The sequence below is a fragment of the Leiobunum rupestre genome, chromosome 1 (assembly GCF_980474605.1).
Source record: "Leiobunum rupestre chromosome 1, qqLeiRupe1.1.hap1, whole genome shotgun sequence".
Taxonomy (NCBI): domain Eukaryota; kingdom Metazoa; phylum Arthropoda; class Arachnida; order Opiliones; family Sclerosomatidae; genus Leiobunum; species Leiobunum rupestre.
The window spans coordinates 12,919,494-12,929,156 of record NC_143384.1 but is presented as its reverse complement, the minus strand read 5'-3'; positions in this window follow the sequence as shown (position 1 = coordinate 12,929,156).

Sequence of the window (9,663 nt, the reverse complement as noted above, 5' to 3'; positions counted from 1 at the left end):
TATCATTAAGTGTCAATATACCAAAGGGGCGCTTGAGCCAACATCACAAGCATTTTGTTAAAATAAATATCTCAAGTTTACGAATACGTTAAATAACTTTCCAATATACAAATATGTATATTTGACGTTCAATACGTTTAAATAGATTTCCAAAATGTAAATATAGGTAGTAAAATACTAAAAAACATCTTACTCTACGTTCAATACGTTAAAATAGATTTCACTACGCAAATATAGTTTGGAAAAATACTACAAAAACACCTTAACTTGGTGTTCAATACGTTAAAATATTTTTCCGATAAGTAAATATATATAGAAAGATACTATTAAAACATCTTAACTCTACTTTAAATCAGATAAAATATATTTCAGATATGCAAATACATAGAAAAATACTATAAAAACATCTAAACACTACTTTTAATACAGCAAAATGCAATTCCGATATTTAAATATTTAAAAATACTTAATTAATGTACTGAGTTACGTTCGAAAGAATCTTTTGTAAACACAAATTCATCCAATTGTTACACATAAATTCCATATTAGATGGTGTGTGTATGATTGGTAAGACTCTTGTCAGAAAGATGAATTCTTATGCATCTTTTATTCTGCTTTTAATACGGTAAAATACATTTCCAATATGAAAATATAGATAGAAAAATACTACTAACATCCCTTTTTAAATTTGATAAAATACATTTCCGATATGTGACAAGAGTATTACTAATCATACATACACCATATAATCTGGAATTTATGTTTAAAAATAGGATCCATTCGTGTTTCCAAAAGGTTCTTTCAAACGTAACTCAGTACATTAATTAAGTATTTTTAAATATTTGAATTACGAAATTGTATATTGTTGTATTAATAGTAGAGTTTAGATATTTTTATATTATTTTTCTATGTATTTGCATATCTCAAATATATTTTATCCGATTTAACACACACAAAAAAATGATAATAACGAACTTCAAAATAAATAAGAAGAAAAATAATCTGAAAAAATGGGTCCATAAAAGTTTATTTTAATATAATTTATTCATTAATTTTTTTTGAAGTACAAATAAAAGTAGTAACCATTTACTTATTAGCAAAGTTAAAGTTTTATCAATAAGTAAGTGTTGATCTACATAAAGTATATTTGTAATATTTAGGTAATATAGTAATTCCACCTACGTGACTTCGATATAAAGGCGTTTAATGATATTAAAATGAAATTTAAAATTATTCCTACCTATTCTACTTAGCTTTCTGACGTAGTTTACTATTTTTTTTTAATTAATTTTAATTTTCTTATTTACAACACTATGTAATCATCATTTAAAGTCTTAAAATTAGGGGCAACAAAGTTTATTTTTATATAATTTATTCATAAATATTTTTTGAAGTGCAAAAGAGAATAGTACCCTAAGCCTAAACACAAGAAACATCTTTACTCTACTTTAAATCCAATCAAATCGATTTCCGCTATGTAAATAGGTGAAAACATACCACAAAAAATCTCTTTTTCTACTTTTAATATTTTAAAATACAATTCTAATATGTAAATATAGGTATAAAAATACGACAAAAACAACTAACCTATATTTGAAATATGGTAAAATACAATTTTTATACACAAATATAGTAAGAAAGATACTATAAAACTCTTTATTCAACTTTAATACGATAAATTAAATTTCCAATATGTAAATAAAGGTCAGAAAATACGGCTTATACGCAAATATAGTCAGAAAGATACTATAAAAACTCTTTATTCAACTTTAATAGGATAAATTAAATTTCCAATATGTAAATAAAGGTTGGAAAATTCTGCTTATACGTTACGCTATTTAAGAAGCGAAATTTTGGGGACAGAAATAATAATATAATAATAATGTATATATATATATATATATATATATATATATATATATATATATATATATATATATATATAAATTTAATGCGATGAAAAAGGAGAAAATAATATTAAAACGAATTATCGTACACGTGATTCTGCGGTACCATACAGCTATTTTGTGAGATTTAACAACTTTGCAATTATTAGGGTCACGGTGAAAATGACAATGTTTATTGGCTTAAAAAACATTTTTTCGTTTACATTTATAAATATCTTTCTTAAACCTAGACACTATGTTATACATTTCTATTCCTTTACACCTATTTATATTTAATATAATCTATTCATAAATATTGTTTTGAAATACAAATAGGAATAGTATAACCATTAGCTTACGAAACTAAAAAAATGTCGTATTATTAGTAACCTTATAAGCTACTTCTTCGATATTTAAATAATTAAAATTTTTCCACGTATATTTGACTATCGAAAATCTATTCTACACGATTTCAATACATTCTTAACTTGTTTCCTCGTTATCTTTATCTCATGTGTCTTAATTAGCGTATGGAATAAGTTAAGAATGTATTGAAATGGTGTATGTTAAAACGTTGTAGATTAAAGAGTAAAACATATGTTCAGAGTCGGCTTGATTAAGAAAGAGAATAACACAGACGTTTCCGGTGTAGTCACATAGGCAGAAAAATACTACAACAATCTCTATACTCTATATTCAATACGTTAAAATATATTTCCGAAATTCCAGAATTCAATTATTTTTTTCTCATTTTAATAAATACGATAACAGTGATAAATAATCTGAGGGTATAAAAAGGGGTTTATTAGTAAAAATTAGACAGTATTTAGAAAGCTTCCCATTCGGATTGTTTTTGAGTTCGACTTCAAGTACTACCTACGTTATTAGTGGTGCTCCAAGGAACCTGGAAATGTAAGTAGAAATTTAAAAAATGTTAATTCTTAATTTAACTTCGTTTTTATGTATGTAAAAGTTAGTAGGCTCTTTTTCTATATTTTATTCCTTCTATTCTTATAGTAAATGGACCATATTTCCATAACTTTAGCATCTTGAGAGGAGTACGTAGGCTCAACAACTGAATCTATGGTCTGCTTTCACTGCGATGCTAGTACTGAAGAACTGAAGGTAAGAGGAGTAACTGGGGTAGAGAATGTGGGTATTATCAACGTGCGGTAATTTTCTGTCGAGATTCTACCTATACCAAATGCATCCCTGGGCACCTAATTAAGGTGTTTCCCGCACACCTCAGGTGTACGTACTGTGGACGAAGAGGCTTGAAGAGAAATCGTCGGGTTGAAGAATGCGAAGCGTTCGATTTCTTGGGTTGTTGTCACTATTCAAAACCACCTCGTGATCGTACGGTCATACGTTTTATAAATAACGTTAATTGTCAATAATTTAACAATAAAATAACAATTATATATTTATTTCTTATTTTTCTTTCTATTATATTTAAGTTTATTCCTAAATTTATAAGTTTATTACAATTGGCATATCATTTTCGACTCATCTTACCAAAAAGTTAAGAATTCTTTAAGAGATAAAGAGAGAGATTTGCGTAATTTATTAAGTTAAGGATTATAGGTCATCATGATGACTTATAACACTTGTATAATTTACTAAAACCACAATACATTTGACTTGACTTAACTTGATAAAGTAGGTAATATATGATTCCATCTAGGTATATAAATTTTATATATGTTTTTATTTAAATAAATACTAATTTTTATAACTATAAATATCTTATAAATATAAATAATAAATATAATAATAATAATAATAATAATAATACAAATAATATTTGTATGTGGATTTACCCGGTCCTCATCTCCCACCTAGGTTATCAAGAACATATCACTCTTTACAACTTACATCATTTCAATACATTCTCAAGTTCTCAACTTATTCCATACGATATTTAAATCGCGAAGTAAATAGAAACAAGCCGATCCTGAACACATACGCTTTATTTTTCATTTAAATTCAAATTAACCGCGTCCCCGGGTAATTCGCGCACGCGCGAGGGTATCGCGGGCACTATCTCCCACCCAGGTAACCAAGAAAATATCACTCTTTACAACTTACACTATTTCAATACATTCTCAACTTATTCCATACTTAATATATTCTCAACTTATTCTATACTCAATATATTCTCAACTTGTTCCATACTTAATATATTCTCAACTTATTCTATACTCAATATGTTCTCAACTTATTCCATACTCAATATATTCTCAACTTATTTCATACTCAATACATTCTCAACTTATTCCATACTCAATACATTCTCAACTTATTCCATACTCAATATATTCTTAACTTATTGAGTATGCTCAATACATTCTCAACATATTCCATATGATATTTAAAACATAAGATAAAGAGAAACAAGCCGAACCTGAACTTATATACTTTACTTAGGTTCAAGTACCATATAAGTGTCTCGTGACGTCACTCTTTAATATCGAGATAAGCAGAGATAAAGATAACGTAAAACAAGCCGGCCCTAAACACAATATGTTGATATGAGAAAAAACAAATCGTCGCGATAAATACCCTAATTACATTGACTTTTGAACGATTTTACCCCCATTTCACATCGAAAATCAATAAACCCGTACTCGAACCCGAACCCGAACCCGAACCCGAACCCGTACCCGGGTTTGGTGTGTCGACCTTACTTTCCTTCTACTTTAGACGCTTTAAATTCTAAAATGTTTTCCCCCCGCTCGTAAAACGTTCAACGTAAAGGTTCGTTCAATGAAATTTGTACACAACACTGCGTTAGCGTGTTTAAGGCTAGCTGCGTTCTCCTTGTGTTTGTTGTGCCTAGATATAACGTACCTTGTCAAAGAATTCTGTTCACTTCCAAATGTGTTAGGTAAATTTTCAAAGGGCTAAATTGGCGTCTCTTATTTGGTTTTATTATAGAACTAAACAATAAAAAATTGTTGGAAATACCTTACGCTTATTAATTTAAATTCAATCGATACGCGTGTATCTCTTGGTTTGCTAAATTTCGGTTGCTCAATTATTTTCACGTCTTAAGTTTAAAATTGGGAAAAAAAGTTTATTTTATGATAATTTAATCTAGTTTTATGCAATGTTTTTTTTTATATATTTATACATTTATATTTTTTCTATTGAATACAAAATTTGTTATTATATTTCAATCTTCAATCTATTTCACTGAAGGTTTAACTATGAAAGAAATGGGTTATTAAACTGTTTAATTCCATAGGAACAGAGCTAGCTGTTACATCCCACCAAACATTTGTTTCCTTATTTTTCACGGACACTCGGCGAGATGGAAGAAGCAGGAAACCTGCATCCAAGCTGTTGATGATCATCCTCAAAAAGTTCACCATTACATTTGCGATGTAGAAGATACTTTAAACAATGGTTTCGTTTTATTAAAATTAAAGGTTTTTTTCTATTATCTACCTTTTATATTTACAATATAATCATTTGTCAAAATTCAGAAAACAATGATATCTCGTGCAATAGTTTTTTGTGGACGTCGAAGAGTGACTAATGGTACTGCTACACCTTCAAATTAAGGAAAATGTCTTCTTAGTTGTTTCTAAAAATAAAAATCTCCAATTTTTCTGACAAATAATTGGTCTATAACATATAAAAATATCATTTTCTTAAATGACATAAGTGTATGCTTTTATCAAAGCAATCTACAGTCTCAACGTGACGATTAAAGTATCACATGGGAGATAATCTTTAAGTGGTGGCCTTCACATTCTAACTTAAATCAATTTAATTCCTGAAGATTTAGTAAAATCAGCAACGTGTTTTATAATAGTTACACGCGTTAAATGTTTCCCAAGCTAAACCCAGGGATACGCATTCATAAATAACTAAATTATCATTTTAGTCATTGCTGTTTCCTTGTCACTTATCATTTTAGTCATTGCTGTTTCATTGTCACTTATCATTTAAGTCATTGCTGTTTCATTGTCACTTATCATTTAAGTCATTGCTGTTTCATCGTCACTTATCATTTTAGTTATTGCTGTTTCATTGTCACTTATAGTTTAAGTCATTGCTGTTTCATCGTCACTTATCATTTAAGTCATTGCTGTTTCATCGTCACTTATCATTTTAGTTATTGCTGTTTCATTGTCACTTATCAATTTAGTCATTGCTGTTTCATCGTCACTTATCATTTTAGTTATTGCTGTTTCATTGTGACTTATCATTTAAGTCATTGCTGTTTCATCGTCACTTATCATTTTAGTTATTGCTGTTTCATTGTCACTTATCATTTTAGTCATTGCTGTTTCATTGTGACTTATCATTTTAGTTATTGCTGTTTCATTGTCACTTATCATTTTAGTCATTGCTGTTTCCTTGTCACTTATCATTTTAGTCATTGCTGTTTCATTGTCACTTATCATTTAAGTCATTGCTGTTTCATTGTCACTTATCATTTAAGTCATTGCTGTTTCATCGTCACTTATCATTTTAGTTATTGCTGTTTCATTGTCACTTATCAATTTAGTCATTGCTGTTTCATCGTCACTTATCATTTTAGTTATTGCTGTTTCATTGTGACTTATCATTTAAGTCATTGCTGTTTCATCGTCACTTATCATTTTAGTTATTGCTGTTTCATTGTCACTTATCATTTTAGTCATTGCTGTTTCATTGTGACTTATCATTTTAGTTATTGCTGTTTCATTGTCACTTATCATTTTAGTTATTGCTGTTTCATTGTCACTTATCATTTTAGTCATTGCAGTTTCATCGTCACTTATCATTTTAGTTATTGCTGTTTCATTGTCACTTATCATTTTAGTTATTGCTGTTTCATTGTCACTTATAGTTTAAGTCATTGCTGTTTCATCGTCACTTATCATTTTAGTTATTGCTGTTTCATTGTCACTTATCATTTTAGTCATTGCTGTTTCATTGTCACTTATCATTTTAGTCATTGCTGTTTCATTGTGACTTATCATTTTAGTCATTGCTGTTTTATTGTCACTTATCATTTTAGTTATTGCTGTTTCATTGTCACTTATCATTTTAGTCATTGCTGTTCCATTGTCACTTATCATTTTAGTCATTGCTGTTTCATTGTCACTTATCATTTTAGTCATTGCTGTTCCATTGTCACTTATCATTTTAGATATTGCTGTTTCATTGTGACTTATCATTTTAGTTATTGCTGTTTCATTGTCACTTATCATTTTAGTTATTGCTGTTCCATTGTCACTTATAATTTTAGTCATTGCTGTTTCATTGTGACTTATCATTTTAGTTATTGCTGTTTCATTGTCACTTATCATTTTAGTTATTGCTGTTTCATTGTCACTTATCATTTTAGTTATTGCTGTTTCATTGTCACTTATCATTTTAGTCATTGCTGTTTCATCGTCACTTATCATTTTAGTTATTGCTGTTTCATTGTCACTTATCATTTTAGTCATTGCTGTTCCATTGTCACTTATCATTTTAGTTATTGCTGTTTCATTGTAACTTATCATTTTAGTCATTGCTGTTTCATCGTCACTTATCATTTTAGTCATTGCTGTTTCATTGTGACTTATCATTTTAGTCATTGCTGTTTCATTGTCACTTATCATTTTAGTTATTGCTGTTTCATTGTCACTTATCATTTTAGTCATTGCTGTTCCATTGTCACTTATCATTTTAGTTATTGCTGTTTCATTGTAACTTATCATTTTAGTCATTGCTGTTTCATCGTCACTTATCATTTTAGTTATTGCTATGTTTCATTGTCACTTATCATTTAAGTCATTGCTGTTTCATCGTCACTTATCATTTTAGTCATTGCTGTTTCATTGTCACTTATCATTTTAGTCATTGCTGTTTCATTGTGACTTATCATTTTAGTTATTGCTGTTTCATTGTCACTTATCATTTTAGTTATTGCTGTTTCATTGTCACTTATCATTTTAGTTATTGCTGTTTCATTGTCACTTATCATTTTAGTTATTGCTGTTTCATTGTCACTTATCATTTTAGTTATTTTACTGCTTTTACTTTCTAGTTGAGTTTGCTTCCTCTTGTATGAGTAACGTACTCAAAAATATTTTAACTATTTGAGCTTTAAATTGAGCTGCTTTTGCAAACTGTTTAATTTTCGACTCTGCGAGGACGTACCTGCAACTTTTGTGTGAATTTAAATATTCATACATAGATAATTAGCACTTATGCAAGAGATAATAGTGGTATATTTCGCTGACCATCTCCTGTAGAAATTTCATAACATCATGGAAGGCATGCTGGTATTTGGGTTGTATGTTCATGGTCTTAATTGTTTTTCGTCTCGTTTGGAAAAATGGAGCTTTAACTGTGTTTTGCTATGCCGTATAGAATAGTTCTAAAACGATGTAATATATTTTTGGGGTATTTCGAAATTGGGTTTTCTCTTTTAAAGTGTTTTTGGGTTCTTGCAAAACCTTTTCAAAAATGCTTTGTTGCTATCAAATAAACTAAACTTTCATAAAAATTTGCTGTTTTCGAGGCTTTTTCAGTCAAACCAAGGTGCAACTCAGCCCCCCACGCTGCCAGTCCGGCCCAGCACCAAAGAATAAATTCCGGTGTTTATTCGAGAGTTATTAATTTGATATTTGCTAATTATCGCTACACCCTCTTTTGGTGGTTGTCCAAAGCTAAGCAGACACTAATAGCGTGGCAGCCATTTGTGGAAAGGAATTTTATACGCAATAACGCGTATAAGGGGGATACAGTGGTTTAATTAAAAGCTCATATTGGCATTTTATTATAATTTTACAATGTTTTCTTCTCCATGTTATAACAGTGTAATTATGACTAACAGATTTAGGCATTTTCTCCAATTCTAAGATAGCAGGTGCTAAATCGTAGACCTTCCATCTGAGAAGAAGTCCGTCGCAGCGCCATCTAAACACGTTTCAGTCGGCATCTTGTAATTATTGAAGATGATGATATTGGTAGATTCCTTCCATAGTCCTTCAGTCTTCTCATATACAGTCTTCCTACAGCCCTCCTTCAATCCTCCTACAGTCCCCTACAGCCCTCCTTCAATCCTCCTACTGCTCTCCTACAGCCCTCCTTCAATCCTCCTACTGCTCTCCTACAGCCCTCCTTCAATCCTCCTACAGTCCCCTACAGCCTTCCTTCAAACCTCCTACTGCTCTCCTACAGCCCTCCTTCAATCCTCCTACTGCTCTTCTACAGCCCTCCTTCAATCCTCCTACTGCTCTCCTACAGCCCTCCTTCAATCCTCCTACAGTCCCCTACAGCCCTCCTTCAAACCTCCTACTGCTCTCCTACAGCCCTCCTTCAAACCTCCTACAGTCCCCTACAGCCCTCCTTCAAACCTCCTACTGCTCTCCTACAGCCCTCCTTCAATCCTCCTACAGTCCCCTACAGCCCTCCTTCAAACCTCCTACTGCTCTCCTACAGCCCTCCTTCAATCCTCCTACAGTCCCCTACAGCCCTCCTTCAAACCTCCTACTGCTCTCCTACAGCCCTCCTTCAATCCTCCTACTGCTCTCCTACAGCCCTCCTTCAATCCTCCTACTGCTCTCCTACAGCCCTCCTTCAATCCTCCTACAGTCCCCTACAGCCCTTCTTCAAACCTCCTACTGCTCTCCTACAGCCCTCCTTCAATCCTCCTACAGTCCCCTACAGCCCTCCTTCAATCCTCCTACTGCTCTCCTACAGCCCTCCTTCAATCCTCCTACAGTCCCCTACAGCCCTCCTTCAAACCTCCTACTGCTCTCCTACAGCCCTCCGTCAATCCTCCTAC